The 17,417-nt window shown below is 51.6% G+C and overlaps 1 protein-coding gene across 3 annotated transcripts in view; it reads right to left on the bottom strand.

Moving 5' to 3' along the window:
• Window positions 1–11,310, bottom strand: part of LOC144509310 (phosphatase and actin regulator 4-like) — a 180,211-nt gene extending 168,901 nt beyond the window's left edge. For all 3 annotated transcript variants that reach the window (XM_078237960.1, XM_078237959.1, XM_078237964.1), the window contains exon 1: window positions 11,225–11,310. The gene's annotated coding sequence lies outside the window, so the exon portion shown is untranslated. The remainder of the gene's footprint in view (window positions 1–11,224) is intronic.
• Between the last annotated feature and the right edge of the window lie 6,107 nt (window positions 11,311–17,417).

Below are 17,417 nucleotides of genomic sequence, written 5' to 3'. Positions count from 1 at the left end.
TGGCTCAATTGGGAGCCTAAACTTCCTAGTGTGATTGTGGCCATTCACATTTGGATGCTCCAGGTCTTTCCCAGGAGCACAGGGAAAAAGATACAAGAGTCTGAAAACATTACCAACAGATTCAAGAACAGCTTCTTCCCTGCTGTTGTCAAACTTTTGAATGTTCCCATCACACATTAAGCTGATCTTTCTCTACACCCTACCTGTAACTGCAAACACTATATCCTGCACCATATTTTTTTCTTCTTCCCTATGCACTCTATGAACAGTATGTTTTGACTGTATAGCAAGAAACAATACTTTTCACCGTATCCCAATACACGTGACAATAATAAATCAAATCACCTCAGACTCAGGGAAAAGTATCGTTATCTAGCTACTCCTGCAGGAAAACTGCCCCATCCATAACTGGCCTGTTGCCATTCAACATCTTGTCTCACACATTTACAATAGCCACTTGGACCAGGCACCTGAATCACAAACTCAAGGCAGTCATTCAGTCCATGATGCCTATGCAAGCTCTTTGAAATGGCTATCTAATTTTTCCCATTCCTTTGGGCTTTTCCCCATAGCGTGCACATGTTTTCCTTACAAACATGAAGCCAATTCCCTTTTGGAAGTTACTACTGAATCTGCTTCCACTATCCTTTCAAGCAGTGCATTCCAGATCATGAAAGCTCACTGTGTCATCTCCCTTTTGGCTTTTTTTGCCAATTATAAAGTGTGGGAACCACAGGTCCTGGGAAGCCACAGTAATATCCTTCTGAATGTAGAAACAAGCCCCTCAGATCAGTAGTATCATTATAGCATGAATCAATACCTCCTCACTAAGACACTCCCTAAGGGAGCTGCAAGGAAGAACTGCTTTCAGTGAAGGGTGCATTACAGTGGCGACCTGTTGGCTTTCTTGATTAATTTGGTAAATATAAACAGCCCATGCATCACAGTGGGGCATAGGGCAGAGCTTCCAGTAGCCATGCATGCTTTTGAAACCTCCTGATCCAGTCCCTCATAAGCTGCAGAAAGTATTATTTCTGCACTGTTGATAAATGGAATACAGACTGTTCTGAACTTGTGCGTTTCATCACCAAACTCCTTGGTACGCTCTCATCCTTCCTTTATTCAAAGGCCTTGGGAGCCCCCATATTTCCAACTCAACTTCAAGGGTTAATCCACTACAATCAGTCAGCACAAATGATATTGTTCTCAGCAAGGTTTTATTCCCATTAGGGGGAATTTGAAAACAAGCTCCTCTAATATGACTTCAAGTAACTACGTGCTTTTTAATCTCACCAAGGAACTGACTGCTTCCAGGAAATTTAGATGTGGCCAGCTTGGGGTCTTCACAGCTGAGTCCAATACACCCCGATGCATTGTTCACACAAGTACACATTCAGACTGGAGTGTCAATGAATTTTTCTCAAAATTTATACTTGATCCATATTATTTATAAGACTACGTTTAGTCACTGAAGGCTATTGTCACAGCTCTCCTGCCACCACAAGGTAAGATCAGCTATCACAGCACAAATCAAAAAACTGGGACTTTTAGGTTGCTATGGTGCCATTGCCTTTTTCCACTGAACAATTGGAGAGGGCAAAAAGAATAAATCTAAAACTTTACAAATTAAAGACAGAAAATGAAAATAACTTTTCCTCCTCTAGCCTCAGCGCTTGTCACACCAATCATGTCCCAGGATGACAGGGACAGATAGATCAGTTGCACCCAAGCTCTTGTCATTACTATTTCACCAACCAAGTCATTGATCTCGATCTTTCCCAAGTCAGAGCCAGCACCTGGGCCCCATCGCTTCCTCACTGCACACACACCTGGGCTCATCCAAAACTCTCCACTTTTATCCTAACTCATACCAACTCTCATTCACCCGCTGGTCTTGTGCATGTTGACAATAATGGCTCCTAAACCAACAATGCCTCAATTTCAAAATCCTCGTCCTTGTGATCAGAACAAGCCTCACCCCTCCCTCTCTCTGTAATCTTCAGTCTGACAATCCTCCATGATCTCTGTGCTCTTCCAATTCTGCCCTCTTGCACACCCTGATTTTCATTACTCTACACACTGGTGACCATGACTTCAGATGTTTAGGTCCAAGCAGCCAAAATAACCTTCCTAAACCTCTCTGCCTCTCTCTTTTCCTTCAAGGCACTCCTTAAAACCTATCTATTTGATCAAGCTGGTGATGATCTTGCCTAATATGTGGCTTAATGTCAAATTTTGTTTCATAATGCTCCTGCGAAGTTCCTTCAGACATATTACCATGTTAAAGATGTTATATAAATGCAAGTTTAAGTTGTTCAATTGCGCAGGATCACAGCTGAAAATAACACTGGCAAACTAAGTTGTCCTTTTTCAGTTTGTGTACTAACCAGTGCGATAACGTACCATATATATTCTATATCAGGAACACTCCAGCTTCAACACAAGGTTTTTGATAAGTTAATTGGCTTCAGTGCACCAGCCTGAGAAAAGGAATAATGAGCCAATGCTCCCAATCCTCTTGATCGTCAGAATGCTGTGCTGGGAAGCACAGGTTTCTGAACCTCAAGTGCGGAAATAAAGATCAGCTTAGCATTGATGCACCTCAAGGTAAAATAACGAACCATACAACACAGCAAGAGGCCATTTGTTACATTGTGTATGTGCTGGCTCTCCAACTCTGCCATTTGTGCCTGCACTTTTCCTCATAACACAAAATATTTTCCCTTCTAAAAGTTACTAATGGATCTGCTTCCACCAGCCTATTAGGAAATGCATTCCAGATCATGATAACTTGCACTTAAAACATTATCACACCTCTGAAGAACTTGCATTTGAAGGGTGCATTATATGAATTCAGGACATCTCAAAGCTCTTCACAGCCAATGATGTGTGGTCAGTCCTGAACTATAGGAAACACAACAGTCAAAGCGAACAAGGAGCAATGTAATAATGACTAAATACTGCATTTACTTTTTGAGATGTTGATTGAGGGATAAATATTGACCAGAATATCGGACAACTCTCCTGCTTCTGCTTCCAAATAGTGCTGTTACACTCGGAGACAACTTGTCAGCTGAATGATGACACCTCTGACAATGCAGCACTCTTTCAGAAATGCATTTGGAGTGTCAGCCTGGATCTTGTGCTCTGGAATGGGTCTTAAACCCATGACTCAGAGGCAACACCCACTGTCTGGGACCACTTATAGAACTGTACCCCTACATGATTTAGCACTGTTGAAAGAGCAGATGAGACAACTAGACAAAAAAATAATCTTGTGCATACACAGTCCAAACCATTTGGTTGAAACTATACCAAATTGTGACAAAAACATTTAGAAAAGGAGCAAATACATTATAAACATCAAAAGCTCAATTAAATCTGTGGGTGGACAACCAAACCACAGTCATGTAGAACATATCAATCAATCAGCATATCAACTCTACAAGCAAGTCAAAGAAACTATTCCAGTAATCACTCAGATATAGCACATCTTTCTCCTATAAAGCCGACTTTTAAACCCTGGCCCACATCGATCACACAGACATAATCAGTTCCTGTGTTGAAGCCCTTGGGATGCACGCCTTCCGTTCTCAGCTCATTATCAATTTATCAGTGCGAGAGGAAGAAGATAAAATGCATATGAAGTCGGCAACAGAATTTGCACTCTTATCTTCTGCGATTATCTGAACTCCATGCACTTTTGAGTTATGAAGACAAATGGCGCAAAAATACTGATGCACATGTATCTGCCGGCATCTGGAACCAAACATTTCCTAGGTTCCCAGAGCTGCTCACAGAGATGTATGGAACATCCTAACATCCTTCTCCACACTGGCACACAGCAGACCATACAATGGGAAGCAGGATGGCACTTGGAGAACGCGAATCACCACTGAAACGCTGCTGTCTTGGCCCAACACTTCAGCATCATTACATTTCTTTTAAATTGTCTTTAATCGAAGACAGCTGAATCAGGGTTCCAACAGCTAGTCATTTAAAAACAAAACATTGCTAACCATGCAAAGTTAACACGAACCTTGAACAGTGAACAATCAACACCTTGATGTTATCAGCAAACGTGTTGCATGATTGGCCTGTCTTTGAGAGCGCATGATCATACTGACCTAATTTAGTCTCTTGCGCAACGAGTTGGATTTATCTCGACACTGGAGCCAGACTTCATGCGCAAACTGTTCTGACATCAGCAAGATGGCCCACTCCAAAGAAAACGGCCAAAGTGTACAATCTTACCACACAGGAGGCAGCCATTCAGCTCATCATGCCTGTGCCAGCTTTGTAAGTCCAATTAGTCCGTTGCTCTTTTCCCATGGCCAAGGAAACTTTATCGCTCTCAACGACTTATTTCAAAAATCATTCCGCCCTTTCAGGCAGTGCATTTCAGATCATAACTCACTGCATTAAAAAATTCTCTCATCTCCTCTCTCTGGCTCTTTTGCCAATGATCTCCAAGCATCCACAGCCACACTTGCCAGGGTTACGCTGCTGCAAAGCAAAGACCGTGACGGGAAACTGCACCTACGCTCACAATCAGTTCATTCCTTTGAGCTAATGGCGGGATTTACTGCCTGAATTATGTTAAAATCCTAGGAGAAACATTACTAGCAAAACTGAAGTGACGTGGACATTTTGTAATCAGGTTCTCAGTCAGGCCTGACTACAAAGAGCCAGGCTACATTAAGCACTGCACATTTTAAGCAAGCTCACCCTCTGGGCTGTACAAGTCTGTTAATTTATTAATTCCCAGGACGTGGAGGGTCACAGGCAAAGCCAGCATTTATTGACCATCCCTAATTGCCCTCGAGGTGGTGATGAAAGCTGCCCCAGTACTTGTTAGGCAATTTCACAGGATAGTTAAGGTACAACCACATCCATGCGGCTCTGGAGTCAGACCAGGGAAGGCTGGAAGATTTCCTTCCCTCGGGACCATTAGTGAATCAGATGGGGTTTGTCAACAATCCAATGGCTTTGTAGTCACCAGCGCTGATGCTAGCTTTTTAATTCCGGATTTATCTAATTAATGGAATTCAATTCACAATCTGCCACAGTAGGATTTGAACTTGTGTCTCTGAATTCATGATCCAGGTTCCTGGACTACTAATCCGGTAAGATAACTACTACATTACTGTAGTCATGTCAAGTGTTTGTTCACATTATATCTATGTTTAAATCAAAAGCCAAACATTGTGTGTGCAGTAAAGTACTGCAGAGTGGCACACATACAACAAGCTGAAATAAGTAAACTAGATTAAAATCTTGAATTTCACTAAAATGCGTTTCAACATGAAAATTCAGCTGAAGTTAAGGAACCTCCCTCCCTTCAGGGGCTCATTCAGGTTTGATATGAGAGGTGGAATTTGAAAGGGTCCCAACCTTCTCCAAACACCATAAAGAAGTTTCATGCCACTTGCTGCCTTTCAAAATATTTATATATACTTTCAAAAATAACAAACTGAAAACAACCCAAGCCGATCTAGTCTCTCCTTATAGTTCAAATGCTCCATGCCAGGCAACATCCTGGTGAACCTCCTCTAGTGCTATCACATCAGTATCAGGATTCCTTCACTTGCTGACCTCCCATACCTGATGCTAAGTTTATCACCCCACTACCCCCATCCTACACCCAATCTTCTTCACAACTTACCTCCCCCACCCGTTCCCCAACTCCAGCTACACTCGTTCAACTCATTTAGGGCAGAGACTTTCAATGTGCGAGGGCCACTATTGCTGGCTGTTCCCGGTGTTAGCTTTTCGGCTGCCATCTCCCCTCCCTCCTCGTCTTTGCCTTCAATCTCTTCCTTTTGCTTTACCCAAACGTGATTTATCAAGGCTCCTTCAACTCAGGTCTCCCCCCCAACTCTCCTCTTAATGGACCCTAGTGCCCATCACTCCTGCAGCTGGACTTCCGCAACTCAATGCCAGTTTTCTCCAGGTAGATGAAGCTCTCAGCCCCTGCCACTTGCCAAGGCTATTTCTTTAGCATCTTCCAAACCTGCAAGCTCTGTCACCTGATAAATAGCACAAGGGCAGCAGATGCTTAGAAGCACCACCAACTGCACATTTCCACTCCAAATCGCACATCATCCTAACGTGGAACTATATCACCATTCCCTCACTGTTTCTGAGTCTAAATCCTGGAATGCTCCCCTCTGGGTCTACACATGGGCTTCAGCTCACTGCCACCTTCTTGAGGGCAATTAAGGATGAGCAACAACGGCTTTTTCCAGCAACGTCCACATCCGATGAATGAATAAGGAGTATTGGTTCCATTCAGAGTCCAGCTGGGCAACTCCCAGGGCTGTGAACGTCACAGATTTGTTAAAAAGAGATTTGCAATGAGAAAGAACAAGACTTGTTTCTGACCCAATTAAATACATTTGCTTTTCACAACGAGATGCATTATATTTTAAAAGCAAGTTGACAAAAACATGCTTAGCCAATTCTATCAGCCTCCAGCCCCACCAACACTGCATCACCAGCTTGTTGGTATCTAGCTCTCTGGATGGATCGATTGCTGCCACAGCTATGCAAGTCCCCAGCTGCCTTGTTTAACAGGAGCTAATTTGCCTGTTTCCACATGCCTGCATATATGAGGACAGACCTCCGGTACGCTCTTCCACCCCCAACCCCGCACCCCCCCCCCCCCCCCCCCCCGCCACCAGATACCCCCACCTCCCTCCCCCAGGTGCCCTCTCATCACATCATTCCACTCCAGGTGCCCCCTCCTCCTCCACCATTTGCCCCCTCCCCAGGTGCCATCTCCTCCATCCTCCCTTCCCCCAAAGGGCCCCTCTTCTCCCCGTGACTCTTCCCAGCGCCCTCACCTACCACCCCCACCAGGTGCCCGCTGCTCCCTTCGCCCCCCCCGGTGCTCTCACCTACCACCCCTACTCCTCCCTCACCCCCAGGTGCCCTCCTCCTCTCCCCTCGCCCCCAGGTGCCCTCCTCCTCTCCCTTCCATCCCTCCAGGTGCCCTCCTCCGCCGCCCCCCCCCACCCCCAGGCGCCCTCTTTCTCTCCCCTCCCCCCCTAAACTGCCCCTTTTGTCTCATCTCCCCCCCCAAAGGTGCCCTCTTCCTCTCCACTCCCCCCCCCCACAAAGGTGTCCTCTTCCTCTCCCCTCCCCCCCCCCCCCCACCCCCATCCCAAAGGTGCCCCTTTCCTCCCCCCTCCCCCCCAGGTGCCCGCCACTCCTCCCCTCCCCGATGCCCGCCTCTCCTCCCCCCCACCCAGGTGCCCGCCTCTCCCCCCCCCAGGTGCCCACCTGTCCCCCCCCCCAGGTGCCCACCTCTCTCCCCCCCCCCCTCCCCAGGTACCCACCTCTCTCCCCCCCCCTCCCCAGGTACCCACCTCTCTTCTCCCCCCCCCTCCCCAGGTGCCCACCTCTCTTCCCCCCCCACTCCCCAGGTGCCCACCTCTCTTCCCCCCCACTCCCCAGGTGCCCACCTATCTCCCCCCGCCCCTCCCCAGGTGCCCACCTCTCTTCCCCCCCCCTCTCCAGGTGCCCACATCTCTCCACCCCCCTCCCCAGGTGCCCACCTCTCTTCCCCCCCACACCCCCCCCCCCAGGTGCCCACCTCTCTCTCTCCCCCCCCCCCCAGGTGCCCACCTGTCGCCCCTCAAATGCCCACCTCTCCCCCCCCCAGGTGCCCACCTCTCTTCGCCTCCCCCACCCCCAGGTGCCCACCTCTCCCCCACCCCCAGGTGCCCACCTCTCCCCCACCCCCCAGGTGCCCACCTCTCCCCCACCCCCCAGGTGCCCCCCTCTCCCCCCCCCAACCAGGTGCCCCCCTCTCACCCCCCCCCCAAGGTGCCCCCTCTCACCCCCCCCCCCCAAGGTGCCCACCTCTCTCCCCCACTCCCCAAGGTGCCCACCTCTCTCCCCCACTCCCCAAGGTGCCCACCTCTCTCCCCCACACCACCAGGTGCCCACCTCTCCCCCCCACACCACCAGGTGCCCACCTCTCCCCCCCCACACCACCAGGTGCCCACCTCTCCCCCCCACACCACCAGGTGCCCACCTCTCCCCCCACCACCAGGTGCCCACCTCTCCCCCCACCACCAGGTGCCCACCTCTCCCCCCACCACCAGGTGCCCACCTCTCCCCCCACCACCAGGTGCCCACCTCTCCCCCCACCACCAGGTGCCCACCTCTCCCCCCACCACCAGGTGCCCACCTCTCCCCCCACCACCAGGTGCCCACCTCTCCCCCCACCACCAGGTGCCCACCTCTCCCCCCACCACCAGGTGCCCACCTCTCCCCCCACCACCAGGTGCCCACCTCTCCCCCCACCACCAGGTGCCCACCTCTCCCCCCACCACCAGGTGCCCACCTCTCCCCCCACCACCAGGTGCCCACCTCTCCCCCCACCACCAGGTGCCCACCTCTCCCCCCACCACCAGGTGCCCACCTCTCCCCCCACCACCAGGTGCCCACCTCTCCCCCCACCACCAGGTGCCCACCTCTCCCCCCACCACCAGGTGCCCACCTCTCCCCCCACCACCAGGTGCCCACCTCTCCCCCCACCACCAGGTGCCCACCTCTCCCCCCACCACCAGGTGCCCACCTCTCCCCCCACCACCAGGTGCCCACCTCTCCCCCCACCACCAGGTGCCCACCTCTCCCCCCACCACCAGGTGCCCACCTCTCCCCCCACCACCAGGTGCCCACCTCTCCCCCCACCACCAGGTGCCCACCTCTCCCCCCACCACCAGGTGCCCACCTCTCCCCCCACCACCAGGTGCCCACCTCTCCCCCCACCACCAGGTGCCCACCTCTCCCCCCACCACCAGGTGCCCACCTCTCCCCCCACCACCAGGTGCCCACCTCTCCCCCCACCACCAGGTGCCCACCTCTCCCCCCACCACCAGGTGCCCACCTCTCCCCCCACCACCAGGTGCCCACCTCTCCCCCCACCACCAGGTGCCCACCTCTCCCCCCACCACCAGGTGCCCACCTCTCCCCCCACCACCAGGTGCCCACCTCTCCCCCCACCACCAGGTGCCCACCTCTCTCCCCCCCCCCCTTCCCCAGGTGCCCACCTCTCTTCCCCCCCCCCCCTCCCCAGGCGCCCACCTCTCTTCCCCCCCCCCACTCCCCAGGTGCCCACCTCTCTTCCCCCCTCCCCAGGTACCCACCTCTCTTCCCCCCCTCTCTCAGGTGCCCACATCTCTCCCCCCCCCTCCCCAGGTGCCCACCTCTCTTCCCCCCCACACCCCCCCCCCCCCAGGTGCCCACCTCTCTCTCCCCCCCCCCCCAGGTGCCCGCCTCTCCCCCCTCTCCCCCCCCCAGGTGCCCACCTCTCTTCACCTCCCCCACCCCCAGGTGCCCACCTCTCCCCCACCCCCCAGGTGCCCACCTCTCCCCCACCCCCCAGGTGCCCACCTCTCCCCCACCCCCCAGGTGCCCACCTCTCCCCCACCCCCCAGGTGCCCACCTCTCCCCCCCCCCACCAGGTGTCCCCCTCTCCCCCCCCCCCACCAGGTGCCCCCCTCTCCCCCCCCCCCAACCAGGTCCCCCTCTCTCACCCCCCCCCCCAAGGTGCCCACCTCTCTCCCCCACTCCCCAAGGTGCCCACCTCTCTCCCCCACTCCCCAAGGTGCCCACCTCTCCCCCCACCACCAGGTGCCCACCTCTCCCCCCACCACCAGGTGCCCACCTCTCCCCCCACCACCAGGTGCCCACCTCTCCCCCCACCACCAGGTGCCCACCTCTCCCCCCACCACCAGGTGCCCACCTCTCCCCCCACCACCAGGTGCCCACCTCTCCCCCCACCACCAGGTGTTTTCCTCCCCCCACCCCCTGGTGCCCTCCTCCCCCCACCCCCCAGGTGCCCACCTCTCTCCCCCCACCCCCCAGGTGCCCACCTCTCTCCCCCCACCCCCCAGGTGCCCACCTCTCTCCCCCCACCCCCCAGGTGCCCACCTCTCTCCCCCCACCCCCCAGGTGCCCACCTCTCTCCCCCCACCCCCAAGGTGCCCACCTCTCTCTCCCCCCACCCCCCAGGTGCCCACCTCTCTTCCCCCCTCCCCAGGTACCCACCTCTCTTCCCCCCCTCTCTCCAGGTGCCCACATCTCTCCCCCCCCCTCCCCAGGTGCCCACCTCTCTTCCCCCCCACACCCCCCCCCCCCCAGGTGCCCACCTCTCTCTCCCCCCCCCCCCAGGTGCCCGCCTCTCCCCCCTCTCCCCCCCCCCAGGTGCCCACCTCTCTTCACCTCCCCCACCCCCAGGTGCCCACCTCTCCCCCACCCCCCAGGTGCCCACCTCTCCCCCACCCCCCAGGTGCCCACCTCTCCCCCACCCCCCAGGTGCCCACCTCTCCCCCACCCCCCAGGTGCCCACCTCTCCCCCCCCCCACCAGGTGTCCCCCTCTCCCCCCCCCCACCAGGTGCCCCCCTCTCCCCCCCCCCCAACCAGGTCCCCCTCTCTCACCCCCCCCCCCAAGGTGCCCACCTCTCTCCCCCACTCCCCAAGGTGCCCACCTCTCTCCCCCACTCCCCAAGGTGCCCACCTCTCCCCCCACCACCAGGTGCCCACCTCTCCCCCCACCACCAGGTGCCCACCTCTCCCCCCACCACCAGGTGCCCACCTCTCCCCCCACCACCAGGTGCCCACCTCTCCCCCCACCACCAGGTGCCCACCTCTCCCCCCACCACCAGGTGCCCACCTCTCCCCCCACCACCAGGTGTTTTCCTCCCCCCACCCCCTGGTGCCCTCCTCCCCCCACCCCCCAGGTGCCCACCTCTCTCCCCCCACCCCCCAGGTGCCCACCTCTCTCCCCCCACCCCCCAGGTGCCCACCTCTCTCCCCCCACCCCCCAGGTGCCCACCTCTCTCCCCCCACCCCCCAGGTGCCCACCTCTCTCCCCCCACCCCCAAGGTGCCCACCTCTCTCTCCCCCACCCCCCAGGTGCCCACCTCTCCTCTCCCCCCACCCCCCAGGTGCCCACCTCTCTCCCCCCACCCCCCAGGTGCCCACCTCTCCCCCCACCCCCCAGGTGCCCACCTCTCCTCTCCCCCCACCCCCCAGGTGCCCACCTCTCCTCTCCCCCCACCCCCCAGGTGCCCACCTCTCCTCTCCCCCAGGCTTGGGGGCCTCTACAAACCCCCCTCCCTCACATTGACCCCCTCAATATCTCCCCTTCCCCGGCTCTCCTTCCCCCGCCTCCTCCCGGGCTCGCTGCCCCGTCTGCCGGGCGGATACCTGTTGAACGGTGGCGGTGTCGGTGGCTCCAGCCGCTGGGATTCGGGCTCAGCTCCCCCCGGCTGCCTCACCTCGGCCCGGAAACAGGCGGGGGGGGGGGGGGGGGCAGGGAGGTGGGGGGAATCAGCCCCGCCCCCTCCCCGCGCGCGGGGGCTGCTGGGAAATGTAGTCGGCCGCCGCCCCCCCCGCCCAGCGCACCTGCGCAGACCGAGCCACGGAGAACTACAACCCCCAGCATGCAAAGCGCCCGAGCCTCCGCCTCCCTCCAGTGGGAAGATGCAATTCAGTGCGGGAGGGCCGAGGAAAGAATCAATGCGGCAAAAAATAGCCAATTTCTGATTCACAGAAAGAATTGTGCAAATAAAAAAACAAGGAGGGTACTAAAATACTAATAAAGAAATCATAGAAACCCTACAGTGCAGAAGGAGGCCATTCGGCCCATCGAGTCTGCACCGACCACAATCCCACCCAGGCCCTACCCCCACATATTTACCCACTAATCCCTCTAACCTACACATCTCAGGACTCTAAGATGCAATTTTTAACCTGGCAAATCAACCTCACCTGCACATCTTTGGACTGTGGGAGGAAACTAGGGCACCCTGGAGGAAACCCACACAGACACGAGGAGAATGTGCAAACTCCACACAGACAGTGACCCAAGCTGGGAATCGAACCCAGGACCCTGGAGCTGTGAAGCAGCAGTGCTAACCACTGTGCTACTGTGCCGCCCATAGATATAATAAAATTATATCTCCCAAGGCTGTAGTAGGCAGGCTGGCATATTAATGTTAACACAAACTCTATTGAAGGAACAATATTAAAGGGTTCAAAAAATAAATAATCTAGAATATAAAATCGTTGAATACAGCACAGAATGAGACCATTCACAGTGCTTAGTCCATCTGCCTCACAGCACCAGGGACATTTTTATGAAGATGTGACTAGTGAGGTTGACGGAGGGGAACTGGTAGATGTGGTGTTTTTGGATTTCCAAAAGGCATTCGATAAGGTGCCTCACAAAAGGTTGCTGCAGAAGATTGGGGCACACGGAGTTGGGGGTAGGGTGTTAGCGTGGATTGGGGATTGGCTATCCAACAGGAAGCAGAGAGTTAGAATAAATGGGTGCTTTTCTGGTTGGCAGATGGTGACTAGTGGCGTGCCGCAGGGATCGGTACTGGGGCCTCAACTGTTTACTATTTACATAGATGATCTGGAGGAGGGGACTGAGTGTAGGGTAACAAGGTTTGCTGACGACACAAAGATAAGTGGAAAAGTGAATTGCGTGGAGGAAGCGGAAGGTCTGCAGAGAGATTTGAATAGGCTGAGTGAGTGGGCGAGGATCTGGCAGATGGAGTATAACGTTGGCAAATGCGAGGTTGTTCACTTTGGAAGAAATAATAGCAAATTGGATTATTATTTAAATGGAAAAAAAATACAACATGCTACTGTGCAAAGGGACCTGGGGGTCCTTGTGCATGAGTCGCAAAACCTCAGTCTGCAAGTACAACAGGTGATCAAGAAGGCAAATGGGATGTTGGCATTTATCGTGAGGGGGATAGAATATAAAAGCAGAGAAGTCTTGCTGCATCTGTACAAGGCATTGGTGAGGCTGCAGCTGGAATACTGTGTGCAGTTTTGGTCCCCTTACTTGCGAAAGGATATATTGGCCTTGGAGGGAGTGCAGTGAAGGTTCACCAGGTTGATACCGGAGATGAGGGGTGTAGGTTATGAAGGGAGATTGAGCAGATTAGGTTTGTGCTCGTTGGAGTTTAGAAGGCTGAGGGGTGATCTTATAGAGGCATATAAAATAATGAAGGGGCTGGATAGGGTAGAAGTGGAGAGATTCTTTCCACTTAGAAAGGAAACCAGAACTAGAGGGCACAGCCTCAAAATAAAGGGGGGTCAGTTTAGGACAGAATTGAGGAGGAACTTCTTCTCTCAGAGGGTGGTGAAGCTCTGGAATTCTCTGCCCACTGAAGTGGTGGAGGCTACCTCGTTGAATACGTTTAAGTCACGGATAGATGGATTTCTGATCGGTAAGGGAATTAAGGGTTATGGGGAGCAGGTGGGTAAGTGGAACTGATTCACTTCAGATCAGCCATGATCTTATTGAATGGCGGGGCAGGCTCGAGGGGCTAGATGGCCTACTCCTGCTCCTATTTCTTATGTTCTTATGTTCAATTCCAGTCTTGGGTGACTGTGTGGTGTTGCACATTCTCCCCATGTCTGCGTGGGTTTCCTTCAGGTGCTCCCGTTTCCTCCCACAGTCCAAAGACGTGCAGGTTAGGTACATTGGCCATGATAAATTCTCCCTCAATGTCGGGGAGGATTAGTAGGGTAAACACGAGGGTTTACAGGGATAGAGCCTAGGTGGGATTGTTGTCAGTGCAGGCTTGATGGGTTGGATGGCTTCTTTCTGCACTGTGGGGATTCTATGATGACTCTATGATTCATTCGGCCCATTGTTTCTGTGCTGGCTCTCCAAAGGAGTAACTTGCCAAGTGCCTTTTCCCGTTGCCATGCAATTTTTTTTTCCTTTTCAGATAGTGATCCAATTTCCTTTTGAAAGCCTCGATTGAAGCTGCCGCCACCACTTTCTCAGGCAGTGCATTCCAAACCCTAACAATTTGATATGTGAAAAAGGTTCCCTCATGTTACCATTTGCCCCAATTACCTTTAATCGGTACCCTCTGGTTCTTAATCCTTACACTGGTGAGAACAGTTTCTGCCTATCTACTCTGCCTAGCGCCGTTATGATTCTGAATATCTCTATAAAATCATAGAACACCTACAGTGCAGAAGGAGGCCATTTGGCCTCTTGACTCTGCACCAACTCTCTGACAGAGCATCTTACCCAGTACCACTCCATCGTCCCATACATTTAATCCCCCTAACCTACACATCTTGGGACATTAAGGGGCAATTTAGCATAGCCAATCCACCTAACCGGCACATCTTTGGACTGTGGGGGGGAACTGAAGCACCCGGAGGAAACCCACACAGACACGGGGAGAACATGCAAACTCCACACAGTCACCCAAAGCAGGAATTGAACCAATGTCCCTTGCGCTGGGAGGCAGCAGTGCTAATTACTGTGCTGCCCATAAACTCACAACTTTCTTTTCTCCAAGGGGAACTGTCTGAACTTCTCCAATCTTACTGTGGAGCTGAAGTTCCTCATCACGGAAACCATTCTCGTGAATCTCTCCTGAATTCTTTCTACTGCCATCACGTACGCCCTGAGGTGTGGTGTCTAGAATTAGCCAGAACTTGAATTCACATAACTCACAACCTAATGATGTCTCAAAACATTTCAGGTGTCAACTCAGTTAGTGGAACTCTCACCTCGGAGTCAGGCGATTGGGGGAAGGGGAGTTCATGTCACACGCCAGAAACTTGAGCACAGAAATCTAAGCTGTCAATTCAGTGCAGTACTGAAGGAGTGCGGCATTATTGCAAATGCTGTTTTTAGTCAGCTGACACATTATATCAACACTCTGTCAGGTGAATCCAAAGTTCCCATGGCACTGTTTTGAAGAACACCAGGTTAAAGTCCAACAGGTTTATTTGGTAGCAAATACCATTAGCTTTCGGAGCGCTGCTCCTTCATCAGATGGAGTGGAGAGCAGGTTTCCACTCCATCTGACGAAGGAGCAGCGCTCCGAAAGCTAATGGTATTTGCTACCAAATAAACCTGTTGGACTTTAACCTGGTGTTGTTAAAACTGTTACTGTGTTTACCCCAGTCCAACGCCGGCATCTCCACATCATGACTGTTTTGAAGAGCAGGGGAATTATCCTTCAACGAGCATCACAAAAACAGATTATTTGTTCATTACCACATTTCTTTTTTGCTGTGCACAAATTGTCTGGTGTGTTTCCTACATTACAACAGTAACTACATTACAAAAGTACTTCATTGGCTGTAAAATACTTCGTGGTAAACATGAAAAGTGCTATATAAGTGCAAGCGTTTATTTGCAGCCAATGGAATACTGCGTGTATAATCAAGATTCAAGAGACTTTTTTTCTGGTGGGGCAACCATTTTGACTACATAATTAGTAACATAACTGGATAATTAATGGAAAAGGATGGCCATTTGGCCCTCCTTACTTCATCTGCTTTCTTCCACTGCAAAGTATCCAATTCATAGATTCATGCAGCGCAGATGGAGATCATTTAACTCTTTGAAAGAATGATCCAATTAACCCCACTCCCCTGTTCTTCCCCTACAACCCTGCACATTTTGCTTTTACTTCCATTTATTCAAATGATAATTAAATGAGTGCAACCTCATTAGTTTCTTTAAGTCTGCCATCCACATGAAAAAGAAGTTCTGATATCAGTCCTTAATTTGCTTCTTATTGGTTTAATCATGTGGTCCAAAGTTGGAATTTAATCGATGAGTGGCATTTTGCTCTTTTTAATGTTAGTACGAGGGCGAAATAATTCTTCACATCTCAGAGGAAGTTAGCTCTGGGGGGGAAGGATTTCTATCGATTGGGTCATGCTGTGTTTAACAAGTTGAGCCATGAGGGTGTGCTGTACCAGCATCATTTCAAGTTTTTTTGGATTAAGTCAAGTATTACATTGGGCAATGTTCTTGTCTTTTATGTCAATCAGAATCTAAAGACATTTTAAGGAATTTACGGCTTCTGTGAAGTTGCTGCTGTGGTAACTCAAGTGTGATCTCCACTCTACTGGAGACTTACGATAGAGTAATCTTTTCTATTCTTCCATTACCACCCCTGCTGCCTATTACATCCACCAGTTCCTCCGCTGGCCTCGCCCATCATCTCCCCAGCCTAAAATCATAACCAGTTTGCAATATATATTCCTTTAGTCACAAATTTCATATAATTGCTACACTGATAGAGGGGGAGGTTACATGAAGACCTAACAGCAGGGAACCTTTGATCTTGTCTCCAAGCGTTTCCAGGCAACAGAAGGTTTTAGTGTGTTGACTTGATGTCAGAGTGCTGCAGGAACTTCAGACCTTGGACTGTTGCCCAAATGAAACTGCTGAATAAGATTCCGTCCTGGTAAAAATGAAACAATGGAATATGATCCGGTGATAAAGGAACTGAACCCAGCTAAATGAATGACAGCTATTGCCCTCGGTTGCATGTCATTACATCACCAATACATTTTTTTTCGACTTCAACATCTATTCCTTTAGACATTCTATTCTATTAATACCTTTTTTTAAGTTTTCCACACAACATTTTTTCCACATTCTGCTGGAGACAGTAATATGAATTCTAATGTGGTTGTAACCATCTATCTTTGGCAGGGAATTCTTCTCCACTATATGGTTCCCATTTCAGATTTTGCAGACTGTCCTACTCTTTCGATCATCAATTTGAATGACTGCATCAATTAAAATAAAAGTGTCGCCTTTTCTAAAAGGGCACAGGCAGTCAACTCCAAATTATTGAGTAAGCACCAAAGGAAATTTATAAATCAAATCACAACGTTGTTCCATGCTCCAGTTCCTCTGATACCCACCTGTTGTGGGAAGCTTCAAACGCATCAGTGGACACCTTTGGCTCTTTATCGTGGGACATCTTGTAGACTGTCCTGTTCTCCAAATAGTCAGAAAATCAAACCCTTGACTTCTGACCCTCTGGTCTTAATGTCTGGGCATCAGCCAGCTGAACAACAATTCAGATCTCTAGTCTTGAATCAGAAACCTTCCACATTGTACCTGTATGTTTTGTTCAACTAAGATCTCATGAGGAAAGGTTATTCTTTAATTTCACCTAATATCCTCCCCGTCATGTACAAACTACCTTCACACTCCTAGGTCGATGTGTTATGAGCGAAATACCATTTCCTCAGAAATGTAGTCAGGATTTAAGACACATTTTTAGAAGCAGGGTTGTTAATTCCCTGTTAACTGGATTTAATTTAATAGAATAATCCTAGTGTAGATTAATCTGAAATCCCTCTCGGACCAATAAGGCAAAAATCCCAAAGCCTGGCAGAGACTAATTGTACTGAAATTAGAGACAAACCCAAAATGTGTTCAGCATAACCGAACAGCACAGCACTCCAGCAGATCAGCACCCATGTGAAGCCTTTAATCCAGGGAGCCCTGTTTAAACATGAGGTTGTTTGTAATGCTTTTCCTCTGCAAAAGACCACTTTCTCTCCATTATGTCCTGCTGACTTCACTTGTTTTTTGTGT

This window comes from Mustelus asterias, chromosome 21 (assembly GCF_964213995.1).
Source record: "Mustelus asterias chromosome 21, sMusAst1.hap1.1, whole genome shotgun sequence".
In the NCBI taxonomy this organism is placed as follows: domain Eukaryota; kingdom Metazoa; phylum Chordata; class Chondrichthyes; order Carcharhiniformes; family Triakidae; genus Mustelus; species Mustelus asterias.
Note: the sequence above shows the minus strand (reverse complement) of the source record. Positions and strands in the feature narration are given on the sequence as shown.